Source organism: Terrapene carolina, unplaced genomic scaffold (assembly GCF_002925995.2).
Source record: "Terrapene carolina triunguis isolate 2854851 unplaced genomic scaffold, T_m_triunguis-2.0 Scaffold35098, whole genome shotgun sequence".
Taxonomy (NCBI): Eukaryota; Metazoa; Chordata; order Testudines; family Emydidae; genus Terrapene; species Terrapene triunguis.
In genome coordinates, this window is record NW_020699449.1 from 9044323 (window position 1) to 9066049 (window position 21727).

Genomic DNA, 21727 nt, shown 5'->3' on the forward strand with positions numbered 1-21727 from the left:
AAATATGAAGGGTGAAATCCTGGTCCTATTGACTCTAATGGGTCCTGGATTTCACCTGAAGTGTTGTCTTTGTTTTCTTCCAAATGCCTGTAATAGCACTCACCTGGACTGAGGCAACATTAAAATAGAGTGCACGTCCTTCGCTATTGGCCATTTTTAGAATTGCATTGTTTCTTAAAGGCGTGTGTATGGAGGCATCCAGCATCCAGCTCTGTCACCCTTACACAGGTGCGCAGTCTAACTGGAGTCAGTAGAAGTACTCACCTGAGTACTCACAACAAGTCTCTGTCTAGAGGCCCATGAACCTGAAATACCCAGGAGATCACAACTCTACTTCCATGTTCTAGTCTATCTGTCCACATGCTGAGTGATGCTGCGATCTCATGCACTAGGCCACGACCCCCCACACTCAGATTTGGAAGGGGTGAGTGTAGGGACTCTTGGGCCATGGGGGTCAGGCTGTTGTGGGGAGGGGGCTGAGAGGGGAAGAGGAGGGTCAAGCAGGGGTATGCAAATCTATGCTCCATACATACCCACTTTAAATGGCGTTTGCAGGGGCCCAAACTGCAGGTGACATGGTTGGTAAACCTGGCATGCTTTAGCTTGGTCAGTACAGTCTAAAAATGGTGTGAATTGCAAGATTCCACCTTGAGAGAAGTACAGGTGTAGGCCTGTCACATGGAAAGGGTGCAGAGAGAGAGAGAGTGCACATGCACACACAAAGGTACAGCTTCATCTCTGAACCGTAACAAACTCATTTTTGAAAAGTATGTGTGATGGGGCAGCTGCCCCTCACTGGCTGGCAAAGGGTTAATAGCAGCCCTTGGAGTGGCTGTGCAGAACCCGGCCAATCAGAGAAGGGCAGAAAGGCAGCCAATCAGGGCCACACTGGGCCCTATATAAAGGCTGCAAAGCAGCGGAGACAGCAGTCTCTTCCTGACAAGCAAAGGAGAAGGACAGGCTCCCTGTAGACAGAGCACCAAGGCTAGAGCAGTGCTGGGCAGGCTCAGGGGAGCAGAGAGCGAGCTCCGGCCTGTTACCTGCCAGGCAGTGGCCCCTGACGAAAAGGGCCAAGAAGGTGCATGGGCCAACGGGAAGTGGCCCAGGGTACACAGGGAGAAGAGGGGATTGAAGGAGGGCAGTAGGAGGCTGCCACTAGAGGGTCCCTGGGTCAGGACCCAGAGTAGTGGGCAGGCCTGGGTCCTCCCCTCCCCCCTTACACCGCACCTTACCACGGAGGAGCGTGGCTGATGGACTGTGCCTTGTCCCTGAGGCAAGGGACTAGACTTTGGGGTGGCAGGTGGCCACGAAGGCAGGTGCAGACTGACTGCTGATACCCCCGGAAGGGGGGAGAATAGAGCAGGGGCACAGCCGGAGGGCTGTGTCCAGAAGAGGACGCTGCAAACCAGGGAGCAACGCGGGTCCCAGACAGCACAGCAGAGCAGGCAATGGGCAGGACACCACCCGCAGAGGGCGCTCCATGGCTAAAATTGAGCTAATTCCCAGAGCGACCGGCAGGAGGCGCTGCGGTGGTGAGTCTGTGCTGCATTACACGGGGTGGAAAATGCAGGCATACGCAGTCCCCCCGCCCCCCACCCCCGATACAAGGGGAATAGAGTAAGGACTGGGCAAACTGTATCGTGTTAGAGACTTGAGAGACCAAGGGTGGAAAAGATGGACTATTACTGGAGGGCCTGTGTGGCCCAGCTTGCTGAGCTGCAATGGGGACTGTTCCGGCTGCTGCAGGGGTGGGCACATGGACCTCATGGGAGGCCAGGCACCAAGGGCGGGAGGCCGGTGCCAAGGCAGAAGAGCTGTTTTGCCTGTGGACGACTGGGACACTGTAAAAGGGAGTGCCCCTACCGGGTTGGGGCACAGAGGCCACACCCAGACAAGGAAAGAATTGGGAGAGCGCCCCTTGTGAGGGAAATGGGGGGCCCCAGGCTTGTTGGGCCTGTAGGGAGGGCCATGGCAAAGGGAAGGCACAGGAGGTGCTTCCACTGCCACAACAAGGGCCATTTAAAAAGGCACTGCCCCCAGAGACGGAGGGGGAGGCCGGAGTAGCGGGCCCAGTCTGAGCCTGCCCAGGCTGGAGGGACAGGAAAGGCTGAGGCCCAAAAAGAGAGAGGGACTGGGGCAAAGAGGCTCCAGCTAAACTAGGGAACCCATATGGCAACTGGGGGAGCTACAGTAGGGACCGAAATGGAGAGGGAAACCCACGCGGGAGCTGAGCAGGCTTCAGTGGGGACCCAAACACTGGAAGAGGGAAGCAAGCTGCTCCAGAGAATGGATATCACAGCAGGGATGGTTCCTGCGTGACCAGCTGCAAGGGAAGCTGGGGAGGTAGACCACCCCATCCTGCTCTGGTGTGTGGTCTTAAGGGGGAAGGTGTGTGATGGGGCAGCTGCCCCTCACTGGCTGGCAAAGGGTTAATAGCAGCCCTTGGAGTGGCTGTGCAGAACCCGGCCAATCAGAGAAGGGCAGAAAGGCAGCCAATCAGGGCCACGCTGGGCCCTATATAAAGGCTGCAAAGCAGCGGAGACAGCAGTCTCTTCCTGACAAGTAAGGGGGAAGGACTGGCTCCCTGTAGACAGAGCACCTAGGCTAGAGCAGTGCTGGGCAGGCTCAGGGGAGCAGAGAGCGAGCTCCGGTCTGTTACCTGCCAGGCGGTGGCCCCTGACGAAAAGGGCCAAGAAGGTGCATGGGCCAAGGGGAAGTGGCCCAGGGTACACTGGGAGAAGAGGGGATTGAAGGAGGGCAGTGGGAGGCTGCCACTAGAGTCCCTGGGTCAGGACCCAGAGTAGTGGGCAGGCCTGGGTCCTCCCAATACACCACACCTTACCATGGAGGAGCATGGCCAATGGACTGTGCCTTGTCCCTGAGGCAGGTGCAGACTGAGGAATGCTAATACCCCCAGAAGGGGGGAGAATAGAGCAGGGGCACAGCCGGAGGACTGTGTCCAGAAGAGGACGCTGCAAGCCAGGGAGCAATGCGGGTCCCAGACCGCACAGCAGAGCAGGCAACATGAGACACCCCCTGCAGAAGGCACTCCACGGCTAGAACGGAGCTAATTCCCAGAGCAACCGGCAGGAGGTGCTGTGGTGGTGAGTCTGTGCTGCGTTACAGTATGAGTGTGAAGTTACTCTAAATTATTGTTCTTTCTTCACTTTAGATTCAGAGTGCTTATAATGATGCTACAATCCTGCTTTAGTATCCTAGTATAGTCTAAGATAGCAGACCTAAGGCAAACTTTTACATGCATGAGACGAATATGGCATCTGCTGCAACCCACATTAATTTCAGATGCCTCTGATATGTTCTGTTGGCCCATTTCATTCTTTTGTAATGTCAAATGTAGGTCCCAGTTCGCTAAAGTCTCTTCAGTAGACTATATATCTTGCTTATACGTTGTTTAGTTACTGCAGAATATCTTTAAAAATTGTTCTGTATCTTTTTGGAATTATTGGCTTACGTCTATTCTTATCTTTCAAAATCCTCTATCGCTGCAAAGAATGTTGTGTGCGCAAAAGAAAGTACAGTAGAACCCTGCTAATCTTCATGTTGTTAATTTGCATATACAATTCACATCAGAAATGATGGTTTCTCCCCATATCCCAACAAAGATTGAATAAAACAGCATTCCAGTTGGGCCTTGTATTAACAAAATGTCATTGTTTTTGTAAAATAGTCTGTGGTTTGTTTCCTACACGTTTATAGTTCATTTATATACTTTTGACTAATTTTTCAATAGTATCATAAAAATAGTTGTCAAAATAATTTAACTAAGTCTGCTCTTATGCAGCGTCCTTGATTTTCTTTATTGTGTTTATTCACTCACTAAATCACAAAATTCAGTAATTCACAGTACCGTAAATACAAATGAAGGTGGTTCTTCTATATGCTGTATGTGAAGGCTGTATCACTTGACATCTTTTCATAAGGACTTATTAGAACATGTGTAGTGTTGGAGGGAAAGATTTGTTGGTGGAGGGAGTGGTTATTTGATGTTAGAATCCACTTCTGGGGTTAAAGGCACTTCTTGTATGAACATGGTGGAAGATAGGCGACTTCATGCTCTTTGTCAGGGCCGTCCCTAGCTATTCTGGGGCCCTACGCAGCCCCCCCTGTGGGAGGAGCGGGTGGGCTGGCCCCAGGCCTCCATGCGGGGGGGAGGTGAGAAGGCCCCAGGCCTCTGTGGGGGAGTGGGGGTCTGGCTTGGGGGACAGAGGGGAACCACCCCCCAGCACTCACCAGCGGCACGCTCAGTAGAGTGGGAGTGGGGCTGGGGCGGGGAAGAGGCGGGGCAGAGGCCCTGGGGAAGAGCTGGAGCAGGGGCTGGAGCAGCATGCAGCTGTGCAGGGCACCAGGAAATTTTGCCTGGTGCCCTACGCAGCTGCGTACTTTGCGTATGGGTAAGGACGGCTCTGCTCTTCGTACTAGCTGTATTGACTCAATCCTGCAAACACTCACCAGGCATAGTGCTTACTGCCATGAGCAGTCCTGTTCTCAATAGAAGCAATCGTGATTATGAGCACTATGCCCGGTAGTAAGTGTTTGCAGGATCAGTATTCCTGGGGAGCTCCTGTGTTAAACCCTGCTGTGTTTCTGCTTAAAATTCCATCTATCTAAGATACTCGTGACCCTGGTGACTGCTGTATCTGAGCACCTTTAACCTCACAACACCCCAGTGCAATAGAGACGTGCTGTTATCCCCATTTGACAGATAGTAAACTGAGGCACAAAGAGATGGCGTGACAGACCCATGGTCACAGAGGAAGCATGTGGTAGAGCAGGGACTTGAACTCTAGTTTTCCGAGTCCCAGGCTACTGCCCTAACCATTGGACCATCCTTCCCCACAAACAGCTAAGGCCAAAGTCATCGGTGATATAACTCATTCAATTGGAATTACACCAAAGATGCATTTGACCTATTAACTTATTTTCCTAAAAGGCATCTCTCTAATGTAGTTTTAACCTAACCTATTCCACAGGGACTAACTATGCTCTGTTGTAGAGGAATTGCTTAAGCGAAGTCCTGACCTGAGCATCATGAAACAGTTGAAATGGCACATTTTTTGCAGAGTTGGCTTTCCTGTCATGTATACAACAGTTGAGAAGAGTACAGTATATTAAATTAAGCAGAACTTGGTTTTCCCCGTTCACTGGCAAGGACCCCTTAATTCCTAGACCATCTTATGAGTCCTCCAGCATCTAAAATTTCAGTCACTTACCATAATCTCCAGAAACCATTAAGAAAGCTTTTCCTCTTCCCACTTTCAAACATAACCACCAGCTGAGAGTCAAAACAGCTGGAAAAAGGAATGGGATTTCAGCATATTTCTAGATTGGCCAAAAAACATTGGGGGGAAATGCTTAAATTGAGGTATTTCTTGAATGCCAACTATTACTTTAAGATCATGTAGTTACTGTTCAAAGTGGATGGATAAAATACCAGGAGACCTCTAATCTATTATTATTGGTATTTGTATTATTCTAACGCTCCGGGGCCTCAAACAGGACCAGAGCCCCATTGTGCTTGTCCTTATCTTCCTAGGGCTCTGGAATCCCTCAGCTCAGTCACTGCAAACTGTCTCTTGCCTCTGTTCATTCCTTCAACTGCCACAGTGAGCATCCCATGGTTAAAACTTCGTCTCGGTTCTTCATGTTTTTACCATGCATTGTTTAAAATATATTTTTTAAAAAGCTTCTCCGCCTGAAGTGGTTTATAAAAACGTTCTGTGAAAAAGGACCTTCTGGCTTTGTTTTTAGAGAATGAACCTATTTTAAAGTTGGAGGCTCTTGCCAAGGATTTATTGTGCAGGCTCAAAAGTCAGCTCCTTCAGACGAGGCCTGCGTCCAACTTCCAGGAACAAATCTCTGATTCTGCGAAAGCCAGAGGAGCCTTTTGAGATTTAATGTAATGCATACAGACATGTCCCAGCCGGACTGTTCCAAAAGGAGATTAAAAGCAATCCCTCATTCTCAGGCACAAGCGCCACCATGGTATTACAGCCCCCAGTCCTGGATCGTCCCACTCACCAGGAATTTGAGCCTGACTGAGCAGGGCTGTAATCTCTGCAAGAGTCACTATCTGACACCTTTTATGTATTTAGGGTGTAATCATGAGGGAGGCAGGATGGACCTGTAGTTGAGGCACAGGGCTGAGAGTCAGGTGATCAGGGTTCCATGCTGGGCTCTTTTGGTTAGGTACGTAGGCCACCATTTTCTAATGTAGGTGTCTAAAACTAGCTGTGGACGATCAGCCTCTCTGAAAACTAGGCTATTTATTTAGATGCCTAAATATGGATTTAGGAGCCTAATTTTAGGGACCACAGTTTGAAAAATGTGGCCAAACTGGGGTGTATTAATCCCCCTCCAAACCACACAATCTGTGTGCTTTCTTTAGCCTGGGGGCTGCCTTCTCCGGAAACGCTAATCACTTCAGTAGGCAAGGTGCCTAAGTCAATGAGCTGACGATTTGACGAGGAACATTGAATGCCTTGTTCCTGTGGCTCTTTCCTTCCACTTCCCCACCAAAATGGTGTTGCCAGTAATTCTGCATCCTGGTAACTTGCAATATCACACATTTTGATGAGCTACTATGCTCTCTCCAATGTGTAATGTAATCCTATGTGATGTATACGAGCCCACAGATGCTTAGAGGTGCCTAAGTCTTCCCAACCTGGCAAATATTGTCGTTGGCCAAAATCGCTCTGATCCAAGAACAAAGCAGGAAATGAAAGCCCTCCATCTCAACAGCTCCTTGGGTTAAAGCAGTGGGAGCTAGTTGATTGCTGGGTGGCAATTCCCCTCTCTTTCACAAAATGTTCTGACAGAATGGTACTGAAGGACCCGGTAAACAATGGTCATTGAGATCCCACCTCATGACTGCTGCTTTCCTGCTGTCCTTGTTTCATTCTCCTCCCCAAAAATATGCTGTGCTGTCTTTGTGACAGTACAGTATACTGCTGTGGTTGGAGTATGCATCGTATTTTGGCACCAATGCATTTCCAATCCAAAGCTCCACGGCGTTGAACACAAGAGAATAAATGCACACTCGTGCCAAGACATCCGGCTTCCATAAACATGTTAGCACTTAATCAGCCCTTTGCTCGGTGCACCTGCATCTTTTTTCCACTGGACCTCAGCGCTTTCCATTTAACTGGTTTTGGTTTCAGCAGCTACAAATTGTGTTTTGTTTTTTTTTTTTTTTTTAGGAGAACATTACCCCCCCCCCTCTTTTCTTTTTTTTTTTTTTTTGGAGGGAAAGAGAGTACTTCTGTCCCCCCTGCCCCCCCCAACATACAATATTTTGCCTCTCTTGTCCCTTACATTTGCCACTTGGAGATGTGACTGATGGTGCTATAGACAACTGGGAGCTAATGAATGGTGGGACAGTGATGACGCAAAAAGGATTTTCTGCAGTGGATCTTGCCACTACTGAATGTGATAGTTTTTCTTCACCTCCCACATCCTCAAAGTCCAAAGGTGTCAACTCATTCTCCTCAGAATCCAAACAGGGAGTTCCTTATAATATGACTGGGAGGGGGTATGCACATATGGCCTGATCCTATATCCACTAGAGTAAATGGGTGTTTTTAGTACCCCTCAGGATCAGGCCCATCAAGAGGAGGAAAGATCCCAAATCTGCCAGTATTGTGAAAATTGCAGGTAATCAGCATGAAAGCCAATGAATCATTTCATATTTCTCCAGTTTTCTTTGTGGAAACAGAGCCACATCAGACAGAACATGAAGGTCAGACAGAGGGCCAGATTCATGAAAGGAACAGTATCTAGCAAGTGGCCCTCCAAACTGTATGGTCCAGAGCATTTCCAGGTGATCCATGGAGCTGCTGTAGTCAAAATTTTGTTAGTCTTCGAGCAGTGATGCCTTCCACTAAGTGTACCCCAGCCCTCAGACTCTTTTAGGGTTTTCAGAAGGTTTCTCTAGTGACCATTTATGCTACACTCCGCACTAGAGTGTCTGAGAGAAATGGAGAAGATTCACTACTGATAGAAGTGAAGTTGTGAACCCAGAGACAAAAGTAACCAGCACAGATAATCAGGGGTGGGAAGAGGATGGCAGCAGACGTTACCAAGCAGCCACACCCATCACATTTAAGAGAGTTATTTTAATCTTGTTTCCTTAATACTATTTGGTTATGTTAAAAAGCATATTAAATCTAGTATAATACCTGTGTGGAAGCAGGATTGGAATGGGAGATAGAACACAGACCTTGTCATGGACTAAGAAGTGACCCACAATAGCAAATGGTTTTCAGTACCACTGATCTCGTCTATATATTGTCTCACATCCCAAGGATTCCCAAAGACCTTACAAATTTAGGAATCGTTGTGCTTCCCACTGAAACATAGCCAGTGCAACCTTTGGGTGGATAGTTGCAACTATTTAACGGCACACAGCAATGTTTCAAAGCATTTTAGGAATAAAGAATAACAAATGTTAGTTGAGGCAGCAGTGGGAATTTAAATAAAATGTAATTACCTAAATTCAGATTTGGCCAGGACACTAAGACCAACATCTTTAATCTTATGAAATTGCCATAGGACTTTTAAAAAAACAAGGACTTCAGGTCTACATCTCATCTGAAAGACAGTGCCTCTAGTAACACTGTGCCACCCCCAACACACCAGGCTGGAGTGTTACTTCAGTACCGATTCAGGGGAAAGTGTCACTTACCGAATCACCAAAACTATTTCCTACAACAGGCTAATTTCTTGAAGGTCTTGCATCCAAATAGTGGCCAGACCTGGACTCTGCTTAGCTCATGAAAACAGAGGAGATCATATCCTATGGCGGCATCACTGACGTGCACTAGGTACTTATTTTGTGTTTACATAACTTTAGTGACCATAAGATGTTTCTGTTCACTGTGGACTGTATCCATCTCCCATTGAGGCCAATGGGAATCTTTTCACTGACATGAAAGGGAGTTGAATCAGGCACTAATTCTCTGACTGTACAGATAATTCTGATGATTACCACATTTCTGTTTTCATTTTAGTCCAGGTTAAGCCACAGTGTGGGGAGGGAATGAAGAACATGGCTGAACATTTCTAAGATACATCCCATTTGTTTGAACATTTATTTTGTAGGTGTGTCGTTTCCAGGCATCTGGGGATGTGCAGGTTCGAATGGTTCCCCGGTCAAATACTAACCTTTTGTGCTTGAGATGGGTTAAGCTCCAGATGCTTTCATTTCAGTGCTCAGTTAAGTACTGACATCTGTTGAGCGCATAGGACTGATAGTCAACATCTCATATAAACTACTCAAATGGGATTAATTACTAGTCAGAACTCGATCCATCAATAATGAGGGTACAACAACATTTCTCATAGCTATCCAGCATATCATTTACAGGGGTATGCCTTATTCCATGAAGAATGCCAAACAATCAATTGACTGTGGTAGGTCTAGTGAAATTTCCATTATGCTACTGTGTGTTTTTATGCCTCATTTGGACAGACAGTTGGGTAAATGGCTTTTAAATAAAGCTGTGCTGGCAAAATGCTGCTGGATAATTTAGCTGAACCCCAACTCCATCAATATGCCAGAGTAGTCGTATGGGTAAATTTACAACTGCAGACTGAGAGTCCATCACTCTTGATTCTTCCAAGAACCATCCCAGTCACATGTCAACACTTTGCTAACCTACTGTAGATAGGTATCAGAGACCCTGCACCACTGTGCCCATTTGGCTCCTGTTGACTGGTTCAATCCAGGAGAGGCCTTCCCGTCACCCAAAGGAATGACCCTGGAGTTTTTTAACAGCTGGGTGGGGGTGAACGGACTGATGATGAAAGTTGCCTGCTTGACAGCCTTAGAGGCTGAAGCCCACAGAACAGGTACAGCATGAGGAGCAACAGCTTTTCCATACCACCTTGCCAATGTGCTTTACCCATACTCTTGGCAGGGCACTGCTAGAGCTAGGAAGAAGGTGCCTCTTCAAGCCTTGGCGCCTCTGTGAAGCCCTCCAACAGGCTACCACATAATGCCATTGATGGTATAGACCTGTTCTCTAGGACTGGACTGAGACCACCTGCTCATTTCATGAAAGCCAACCCCAGAGCTACCAGATGGCAGCAGCTTTCAGTTTCTACCAGCATAGGCTGGGCTGACAACTGCCTAGCCAGGAAGGAAGTGTTCAGCCTGTGAACAGTGTTCATTCTTTCCCATCCCCCATACACCAGCACATTCCAAGACCGTGATGAACTCTGTACCATAGGCAGCAGGGAGAGGATGGTATAATGTAACTGCGTTGCTTTGACGCTGTAGCATATGAGTGCTTTTATACAGACACGTGTGGAAGACTCGAGGAAACAAGGTCCCACTTGACCATATTTCAGATGTGTGTTTTAAACACGATACATGGGAGCATGTTGTGTTTGTGCTGGGGGCACCCACTGAGATCACCTGTTGTTATCCTAGCCAGTCACTGGATGCCAGTGTTGTTCCTTACAAACGTACTATAGCTGGAAAAAAAGAGGGGGAAAGAACTGAAAAAAACCTTCCATTCATCTGCCAATGAAAGTATATGACTCTCAAGGGAAGCCAGTCCAGGAGACAGTTTCAGGGTGTTTGGATATCCAGCTTGCCAAAAATGAGTACTGTATTTGGAATTAGACAAACTGTCTGGGCCCCAGAACAAACATGTAGCCAGCAGATCTCTAATGGCAAGTCAAGAAGCTGCCAAGGAAGGTCAGCCACAGGTCACATTTATGTAACTTTACTAATAACATGCAGCAATTCATAAACTTGCATTCACTGATTGACACCTTCCTGCCTCATCGCACCTTAGATGTAAAGCTTTATCTTGCATAACTACAGACATTATAAAAATTGAGATTTAGGATGGGATTTTCTAAAGCACTCAGTGTTGGCCTAACTCCTCTGTTCCCAGTGCAGTCAGTGGTAATTAACTCTGCTCCCACTGAAGCCCATGGAAGTTTATCATTGGCTGCAATAGCAGCAGAGTTAGGCCAAATCTGAGCACTTTTTTTCAAATCCATCCTTACTGTATCCCATATGTAGGGAGAGAAGGTGGTGGTGGGAAGATAACCGCAAAATACTGCCTTACTTCTCCCTCCCCAGGAACTGTAGCACACAGCAGAGATGAATGATTTACTGATATTCTTATTTGCTCCTGACTGAGTAACACAATCTGCCTAGGTCACTAGAAAGGTTAATTCACTGTCCAAATATATTTAAAAATTTCTGGTGGCGAATCATAAACGATTAGGGTTGGAAGAGACCTCAGGAGGTCATCTAGTCCAACCCCCTGTTCAAAGCAGGACCAACCCCAACTAAATCATCCTAGTCAGGGCTTAGTCAAGCCAGGACTTAAAAACCTCTAAGGCTGGAGATTCCACCACCTCCCTTGATAACCCATTCCAGTGCTTCACCAACCTCCTTGTGAAATAGTGTTTCCTAGTATCCAACCGAGACCTTCCCCATTGCAACTTGAGACCACTGCTGCTTGTTCTGTCATCTGCCATCACTGAGAACAGCTGAGCTCCATCCCCTTTGGAACCCCCCTTCAGGTAGTTGAATTCCCCCCTCACTCATCTTTTCTGCAGACTAAACAAGCCCAGTTCTCTGTCTCTCCACATAAGTAATGTGCCCCAGCCCCCTAATCATTTTCATTGCCCTCCGCTGGATTCTCTCCAATTTGTCCACATCCCTTCTGTAGTTGGGGGCCCAAAACTGGACGCAATACTCCAGATGTGGCCTCACCATTGCTGAATAGAGGGGAATAATCACTTCCCTCGATCTGCTGGCAGTGCTCCTACTAATGCAGCCCAATATGCCATTAGCCTTCTTGGCAACAAGGGCACACTGTTGACTCATATCCAGCTTCTCATCCACTGTAATCCCCAGGTCCTTTTTTGCAGAACTGCTGCTTAGCCAGTCGGTCCCCAGCCTATAGCAGTGCATGGGATTCTTCCGTCCTGAGAGCAGGACTCTGCACTTGTCCTTGTTGAACCTCATCAGATTTCTTTTGGCCCAATCCTCCAGTTTGTCTAGGTCACTCTGGACCCTATCCCTACCCTCCAGTGTATCTACCTCTCCCCCCAGCTTAGTGTCATCCACGAACTTGCCGAGGGTGCAATCCATCCCATCGTCCAGATCATTAATTCATTATTTAGCGTGTACATTGTCGTCTAGCCAAGTGATGGCATCTTCAGTGGTGTGATGCAGTTCTTCTAGGCCACCGCTGAACCTAGTCGGCAGGCATTCAGCGACAATGTGCATCATTGTCTGTGTTGCGCCGCAGCTGCACAAAGGGCTGTCACGAAGGCCCCAGCGATACTGGTTGGCTGCACAGAGATCTTGCCTGGTCCAGAACCTGTTCAACAGGGACCACTGGCGACAGGGCAGGTCAAACCCAGGCGGGCAGATTGTGGGGTCAGCGATGAGGGACTGGTTGGGGATTATAACAGATACCCATTCCTCTCACCAGAGTGTTTCCACCCTAACATCCTGATGTGACAGATGAGACCATAATGGGTGACGTGATGGCAAACGTGCAGCTGGTGGTTTAAAAAGGTCATTGTGCAGCGGCAGGCTTGAGTTGGCACGTACTTTCTCCAGTAACTTGCCAGTGGCAACCTCTTGTCTTATATGAGGAGGAGCAATATTGCTCAGAACTGGAAGCCATGGGAGTGGAGTCGGACTCAGGGTGCCAGAGATGATACACATGGCGGCGTGTATCTGTGTATCCACCAGTTTGGTGTGTGACGATCGACTGCTGATCAACTTCCAGATTGACAATTTGGGCGTTACAGATCATTAATGAAGATGTTGAACAAAACCGGCCCCAGGACCGATCCCTGGGGTACTCCGCTTGATACCTGCTGCCAACAAGACATCGAGCCATTGATCACTACCAGTTGAGCCCGATGATCTAGCCAGCTTTCTATCCACCTTATAGTCCATTCATCCAATCCATACTTTTTTAACTTGCTGGCAAGAATACTGTGGGAGACCGTATCAAAAGCTTTGCTAAACTCAAGATATATCAAGTCCACTGCTTTCCCCATATCCACAGAGCCAGTTATCTCATCATAGAAGGCAATCAGCTTGGTCAGGCATGACTTGCCCTTGGTGAATCCATGTTGATTGTTCCTGATCACCTTCCTCTCCTCCAAGTGCTTCAAAAATGGAAAATTGCAATTATTCTTAGTAAAATTATTAGTAAAATTGCAATTTTCCAACACATCCTTGTGAAGTGGGTTATTATTATTATAACAGCTGGAGAAACTGAATGGAGGAGGAGGCTTAAGGGTTCAATCCTGCTCCCATTCCCATTATTGTAAAAACTCCCGTTGACTTCAGCCATTCATGGTCAAGCCCTTTGTGACCATAAGGTACCCTGGTGAGTCCGTGGCAGTTGGGAACAAAATCCAGGAGTCCTGACTCCTAGTTCCCCGCTGTAACTGCTAGACACACACTTTACCAATAGAGATAAGGAGGTGTTAGTACCATTATACAAGGCACTGGTGAGACCTCATCTGGAATACTGTGTGCAGTTCTGGTCTCCCATGTTTAAGAAGGATGAATTCAAACTGGAACAGGTACAGAGAAGGGCTACTAGGATGATCCGAGGAATGGAAAACCTGTCTTATGAAAGGAGTCTCAAAGAGCTTGGCTTGTTTAGCCTAACCAAAAGAAGGCTGTGGGGAGATATGATTGCTCCTTATAAATATATCAGGGAGGGAGAGGATTATTTAAGCTCAGTACCAATGTGGACACAAGAACAAATGGATATAAACTGGACATTAGGAAGTTTATACTTGAAATTAGACACAGGTTTCTAACCATTAGACGAGTGAAGTTCTGGAACAGCCTTCCAAGGGGAGTAGTGGGGTCAAAAGACATATCTGGCTTCAAGACTAAGCTTGATAAGTTTATGGAGGGGATAGTATGATGGGATAGCCTAATTTTGGCAATTAATTGATCTTTGATTTTTAGCGGTAAATATGCCCAATGGTCTGTGATGGGATGTTAGATGGGGTGGGATCTGAGTTACTACAGAGAATTCTTTCCTGGGTGTCTGACTGGTGAGTCTTGCCCACATGCTCAGGGTTTAGCTGATTGCCATTTTTGGGGTCAGGAAGGAATTTTCCTCCAGAGCAGATTGTCAGAGGCCCTGGAGGTTTTTTGACTTCTTCTGCAGCGTGGGGCATGGGTTTCTTGCTGGAGGATTCTCTGCACCTTGAAGTCTTTAAACCACGATTTGAGCACTTCAATAACTCAGACATAGGTTAGAGGTTTGATACAGGAGTGGGTGGGTGAGATTCTGTGGCCTGCGTTGTGCAGGAGGTCGGACTAGACAATCATAATGGTCCCTTCTGACCTTAAAGTCTATGAGTCTATAATAATAATTGAAATGTTGAGTTTAGAATCAATTGGAGAAGTGTTTAGAAAAAGCAGTAACTGGGAAAGTTCTGCACAGATCATGAGATCGTGTCAGCACTGTGTTAATGTACGTGTTGGAGTGTACATTCATTCTGGTCCTGGTTCTACTGAGTGCATTGGGATTACCTACTTTTTGGGGTTGGAAACTGAGCTGTGTTCCTATCCAAACAACCGACTGTGGATGAATCATGAAGTTCTGTAGCAATAAACTAGCCTGAGGGAGGTTAGAAAGCCAGCTATTTAGATTGACAGCTCCAGTGCTGGGAACTATAGGAATCATACCAGGCCATGAGCATTTGAAACTAGCCTCCTTCTCCACGGGACTGAGAGCTAACATCCAGTGACCAAATGGAAAAAACACTTTGGATAAATGCTATATTGTTCCCTTTTCTTTTGCTTCTACCTGGATGTTTTGGTGATATTTGTCAAGATTCAGTAAGAGAAAACAGAATGTTTCACCCTAAAGCCCTGATCCAGCAAAGCAGTTACACCCAGGCTTAACTTTAAGCAAATGAGCAGGCTCATTGAAGTCAGTGGGGCTACTTAAACACTCACACGTATGTAACTTTTTCTGGGTCAAAGGCTAGGAATGTAAATGTTTGTCCTATGTGCAATTACTGCTGGTGGACAGTGCTGGATTGACAGCCCTGGAGATCTATGTCCTGCATCCACAGAATAGATACAGTAAAGGCAACTGGCCTAGAGGACCTACTTCTAGGGATGAGCAAGTAGCACACCCTCCATGCTCCTTTTGTCCTTGATTTCCCTTCTAAGACCACCAGCCAGTGTTCCCGTAGTGCTGTTGCTGGGTGTGAGGTGGAAATTTGTCTGCTGGACCCTGGACTGGGCCAGCAAAACTCATTTCACATAAACCACTACAGTCATTAGATCAGGGGTTCTCAAACTGAGGGTCGGGACATGGGGGGTCGCGAGCTGTCTACCTCCACCCCAAACCCTGCTTTGCCTCCAGCATTTATAATGGTGCTAAATATATTAAAGTGTTTTTAATTTATAAGGGGGGTAGCATTCAGAGGCTTGCTATGTGAAAGGGGTCACCAGTACAAAAGTTGGAGAGCCACTGCATTAGATGGTAACAACTTTGAGTCACTAGTAAATGGTGCTGTGTTCACACCAACTAGATAGTATTGATTTCCCACTGGGAAAATCCCAGCTCTATCTTTTCATAATCCAAGAAAGGAGCAAAATCAGAGAACCGGGCAGACAAGAAGAACCAGTTGCCCCGTCAATTGAATTTAGGTCCTTCACCAAACCATCCAATTAACCCTCCAGACCAACCCAGCACAATAGACTCCTTATTCCCTAGCCTTACAAAATGTATGTCTGTATTCACTGTAATGTTATTAATATAATACCATAACCCTCCATAGTAGACAAAGGCTATTCGAATAATCCAACAATCGGGGAGTTCTGATCCAGATTTTGTATGTTACGCCAACTTGGACTTAAATAGCACCTTCCATGTATGCGTCTCCCAATAGCACGAGCCAGTGACCATCTGAGGACTTATTCCCCAAAGTCAGTTGAGTAAAATCAGAGTAATGTTGTGGTGACTCAGGTCTAGAGAACTACATTAACCTACCTGAGAATGAACTATGTGTAAATTTTTTCTCATAGTCAACATATAGTTATCCCTAATGTGTTATCAAAAATTATTTTTAAACCTGTCAAACAGATAAACCTTTTGTGCTCATTTAAAGTCTAGAATTGCATAAAAAGGCAAATTGTTTAGCAGCAACTACTTAATTCTATGGTGGCAGTCCAAGAAAAATATTTATACAAAGTCATGTGAGTCAATGTATGTTTCAGAATAAAGAGCATGCTCTTTTCGTTGACATGATTTATGTCATGCAAGTCACGGAGGGGGAAAAACGCTTGTGATCAAATTCAAAACGCTGTTGCCCTGCACACTTGGGGAGAGTTTCCAGCACCACCTTGCAAAATGGACAGGGATCCTGTTGTTTGTTTAGCACAATTTACCAGTTTGAGAGTGCCATGTACGCATAAGGGGCTTTATACTGTGAAAATAAATGGGAAGAAAAGTTAGTGTCGTATCTAGAATAGTGCCACCTAGTGACCACACATTAAACAGCAGATTTTACCTTCCCTCGAAACCTGAGAGACGTAATCATTAGAAATGTATCATTGACTTCAATGAGGCCAGCATTTCACCAGGAAAACCTATGGATATTAGGTCATCTAGTCCAGTGGTTCCCAAAGTGCTCACTAAGGCAATCCACCAACTGCATTTTGTTGCTCTTTTTTTTTTTTCTTTTTCTTTTTTTTGCCACCCACCATTTCATAAAATGCACCATATGCCCCAGCACCTCAGCTGATCCCGGACCAGTGCGGAGGGGAGGGGAGATGTTGCAGAGTGACTCCACCCCACACTCACCCCACAGCGATGACTCCCGGCCTGCAGGTCCCAGCCTGGCTCCTCACTCTGGGTTTTGTGACCACACACAGGGTCGCAGCCCCACTCGGGTTTGGCCCAGCCACTCCTCCGTCATGATGGGCCCCATTGGAGTGAGTGGCATTACGCCATGTCACGATGCCCAGCGCGAGGAGCCAGGCCAAGCCCCGCAGGACGAGCTGTGGCTGCAGGGTGACGATGGGGCAGGCTTGCTCTCTAAAACCCCTCCCTCTGCACCAGGACAGGAGTGCATGTTTGCCTAGGCCGGAGCCCACTGATGGTTTAATCTGTCGGGGACATGGGGACCCATCTGGGACCTTTCTGCAATACACTGGTGGGTCCCAACCCACCACTTGGGAAACACTGATCTAATCTGTTCCCTGCCCCTCCAGGACTGTTTGTTGCCTGGTGTGTTACTGTGGCAAATCCATGAATCATAGAACTGGAAGGGACCTCAAGAGCTCATCTAGTCCAGTCCCCTGCATTCATGGCAGGACTAAGTATTATCTAGACCATCCCTGACAGGTGTTTGTCCAACCTGCTCTTAAAAGTCTCCAATGATGGAGATTCCACAACCTCCCTAGGCAATTTATTCCAGTGCTTAACCACCCTGACAGTTAGGAAGTTTCTCCTAATGTCCAACCTAAACTGCCTTGCTGCAGTTTAAGCCCATTGCTTCTTGTCCTATTCTCAGAGGTTAAGAAAAACAATTTTTCTCCTTCCAACAACCTTTATGTACTTGACAACTGTTATCATGTCCCCCCTCAGTCTTCTCTTCTTCAGACTAAATAAACCCAATTTTTTCAATCTTCCCTTATAGGTCATGTTTTCTTGACCTTTAATCATTTTTGTTGCTCTTCTCTGGGCTTTTTCCAATTTGTCCACATCTTTCCTGAAACGTGGCACCTAGAACTGGACACAACACTCCAGTTGAAGCCTAATCAACGCAGAGTAGAGTGGAAGAATTACTTCTCATGTCTTGCTTACAATACTCCTGCTAATACATCCCAAAATGATGTTTGCTTTTTTTGCAACAGCATTACACTGTTGACTCATATTTAGCTTGTGATCCACTATGACCCCCAGATCCCTTTCTTCAGTACTCCTTCCTAGGCAGTCATTTTCCATTTTGTATGTGTGCAACTGATTGTTCCTTCCTAAGTGGAGTACTTTGCATTTGTCCTTATTGAATTTCATCCTATTTATTTCAGACCATTTCTCCAGTTTGTCCAGATCATTTACAATTTTAATCCTATCCTCCAAAGCACTTGCAACCCCTCCCAGCTTGGTATCATCTGCAAACTTTATAAGTGTACTCTCTATGCCATTATCTAAATCATTGATGAAGATATTGAACAGAACCAGACCCAGAACTGATCCCTGCAGGACCCCGCTCATTATGCCCTTCCAGCATGATTGTGAACCACTGATGATTACTCTCTGGGAACGATTTTCCAACCAGTTATGTTGGATTTCCTTATAGTAGCTCCATCTAGGTTGGATTTCCCTAGTTTGTTGATGAGAAGGTCATGTGAGACAGTATCAAAAGCCGTACTAAAGTCAAGATATACCACATCTACCGCTTCCCCCTGCATCCACAAGGCTTGTTACCCTGTCAAAGAAAGCTAACAGGTTGGTTTGATATGATTTTGTTCTTGACAAATCCATGCTGACTGTTACTTATCACCTTAACTTCTAGGTGTTTGCTCATTGATTTGCAAATCAGCCCAGTTGCACTTGAAGTGGAGCCTAGGTTCAGCTGAAAGGCTCCCACAAACCTTTTAATGAACCTGCTCTGCGCTAGTAAGGACACCCACAAGCAGGTGACTTGGCGTGGTTTCAGGTTTTGTACGGTTCTAGCCAGGAGTCTTTTCCAAATGAGGAGGAGCCATACAAACCCACTGAGAGCTGTAACTCTGTTATGCGATATGCATAGTCAGACACCACAATGAGATGGGAATTCCTGCTTCACAACCCATAACTGAATAAGAACTGAGCAGAAACCTGTCATGTAGAATGTAAACTCATTGGGGGGAGGAAACCCCTTTTTGTTGTGCGTGCATACTGACCTTGCACAATGGGATTGGGGCCTCTCGGCTTTACTGCAATACAAATAATTCATCAGAACAATAACAAACAATGAGGGACTGTAAGCAGAAGTTACTAGAATCCAAATAAACTTAGAGTTCTGGCTGCTTTTAGGCCGGGGGTAAGTATGTTTGGCATTTCATCCATGAAGAAAATGTCATGTACCTCACGTGCAGAACTTCCAGTTCCCTGATGTTCCTTCCTCACAGGGATACTGTGTCATCCTCCTGCTTTTCAGCAGGACCCTAGACGCTCCCCAGTCTTTGCTGTAACTAAAGCCTGCCTGTTCTCTAGTATCATTGCTGTGAAGTTAATATGCCTCTACATAAGAAGATAAATTTAGCCCTGAGTGAGCTCACCATCCCAGAGAGTGAATAACCCTCTTTCATTCATCCAGTGATTCTCAATTCAATGCAGTCCCACTCTTCCATGGAGTTGTTTGTTTACGTAAAAGTTTTCTCGCCTAGATAAATTCATGCACGATCGCATCACATTTACATGAGTCCTGGGGGACAGCAGATAAACATACAAAGTTGCATGCATGCTCACTTACACCCATTCAGTGCTTGCACTCATGCTGCAGGATAAATTTATTGGTCTATGAACAGTATTTGATTTACAGCACATCAGTAAAAAGACACATGGTTTTCAAATGTTTGTAAAAAAATTTTTTTTTAAATAAATGGCTCTCTGGTGCATTTTTTGTTGATTTATTCTGGCTGTTAGATGCTGATACAATGTTTGTTTACTTAGTCCTGCATTTTGGAAAGGATTACAAAATAAGGTATTAGAAACAAAAATGTACCCTCAATATAAAGTGCAACCTTTATTTCAGGTAGTACCTATGTGCTCTGGATACAGGTCGTTAGCTCCATAATTAGTGCCCTCCATTAACACTGAACTATAGTTTTCATATAAACATAATAATCCCTCTGTTCTGACATGAAATAGATCCTGTTTCAATAACTTACCCAGTATCAAAACTCCAAAGCCATGAATTTAGGAGGTGGGGTGGATAAAAAGAGTACCCCATTTCTTTTTTCCCCATGATATACCTTTATTTTATAAAATACTACACACCAGAATTACACAGGCTGTACCAGTGTGCAAAATTTGCTGTGAAATATACATTGCTGCTTGGGATGTCATTCAGAAGCATCATTCATGAAATGCATATCAGATAATTACAGGAGATTATAAAACCAGAACGTGTCCATAGCCTGTTTGGTTAATCTAAATCAGATTCTTTCTATCAGGTTTAGTCCGTGATATGTCTGAGGCACTTCTTCTTGGCCAAGATTGCATCATGTTGCTGACAAAAGACCATTAAAAAGTATGAAACCAAGCATGCAAAATGTATTTAAATTTTTTTAAAAAAATCTATAAAAATATGAATAGGTGGATTTCTGTATCCCTTGGATTTTCTGGTTTGTCACTTCACACTATATGTCCTCCGTGGTAAAGCTTCATATATGCTATGAATGTTTTTGTCAAACATGATGTGAAATCAAATCTACTTGAAATTGTACTATCCTCTTCGTGAACACTTTTAAATCCAAACAAGAAACAGCAAAACAAAAAAAAATTGCTTTCAATTTGTTTTAAACAAGAGACCACTCCCCCTTCAACCCACATTAAAAACAATTTGAGTTTAATAAGTAAATTGTTAACAGAACACTGTATATCCCTCTTAGTAGCAAACATACGCTAACAAAGCTGAAATCTCAAACAAAGAAAAAAAACGGAAATAATGCAATTTCTGTACAGCCAGCTGAAAAATATACAACAGGCGGGAATCCTCAGGATAAAAGTCACTCACGTGCACGGCACCAGCACTAGGTCTATGCACCACTTACATCCCCAAAATAGGGAATCATTTAAACGACCTAGGTACTGGTGGTCCTCAACACAAGGGTGAGTTCTACCCATATCATGGGAAGTTTTTGCATGGGAGTGGAAAAAAATCTTTTCCTAGCAAAAGGGTGGAAACATTCTTTGTTGCATTTAAAAGAACAATTGCTAACTACCATAGATTTCAGGTTCACTCTTACATTGCAAAGGCTGGAATGCTGGACAAGGACAACCAAATTCTCCTCTTGTTTGCACCGGTACATCCCTATTGACCTTAATGGGGCTGAAACAGTGTCACTGAGCGAAGGACTTGGTCGGGAAAGTGCAACAAAAAGGGGTAGTATTCCAATGAGAATCCGCTTTTTCAGTTGCAGGGTGAGGAAAGATTATAGCATGTGAGATTATGAACTTTTAACTGGGCGGGCTGGAAATATCATGAAAGCCGCATGGAAACAGCAGTCAGAGTTTCAGGACTTCCTATGCCAGGTGAGGGGAAAGGAGGAGGGGTGATCAGCTGAAGCCAGCACTGGAATCATAGAAAGAGAAAATGCAGGTTCAATCTCTCAAACTTTAAATATATTTATTTGTTTAGAGTACAGCCGCTCTGTAAATCTAAATCCGCTCTTGAGACCTTTAAGGAGGGGTGGTACCTGGGATAGATAGAGGTGCTTGTTTCACAGAGGTATTTACTTAGAAGAGAGGATACTGACTGTCACGCAGGAAGTGTATGATAGAGCCAGGGACTGAAATTAGATTACCTGAGTCCCTGTCCAGTGCCTTCACCACAAGACTGTCCTTCCTTTTTAGAGCAGGAAGGATGGTCCAGCGGGCTGGGTACCAGCCTGGGTCTCAGCAGACCTCGGCACTAGTCCCTGCTCTGCAGCAGACATCCTGTGTAACTTGGAGCAAGTCACTTA

General features: G+C 45.7%; 1 protein-coding gene across 5 annotated transcripts in view; it reads right to left on the reverse strand.

The window, feature by feature from the left end:
* Positions 1-20218: 20218 nt before the first annotated feature.
* Positions 20219-21727, reverse strand: part of LOC112117247 (muscle, skeletal receptor tyrosine protein kinase) — a 79783-nt gene continuing 78274 nt past the window's right edge. For all 5 annotated transcript variants that reach the window (XR_003899997.1, XM_026646485.1, XM_029914342.1 and 2 more), the window contains one exon: positions 20219-21336. The gene's annotated coding sequence lies outside the window, so the exon portion shown is untranslated. The remainder of the gene's footprint in view (positions 21337-21727) is intronic.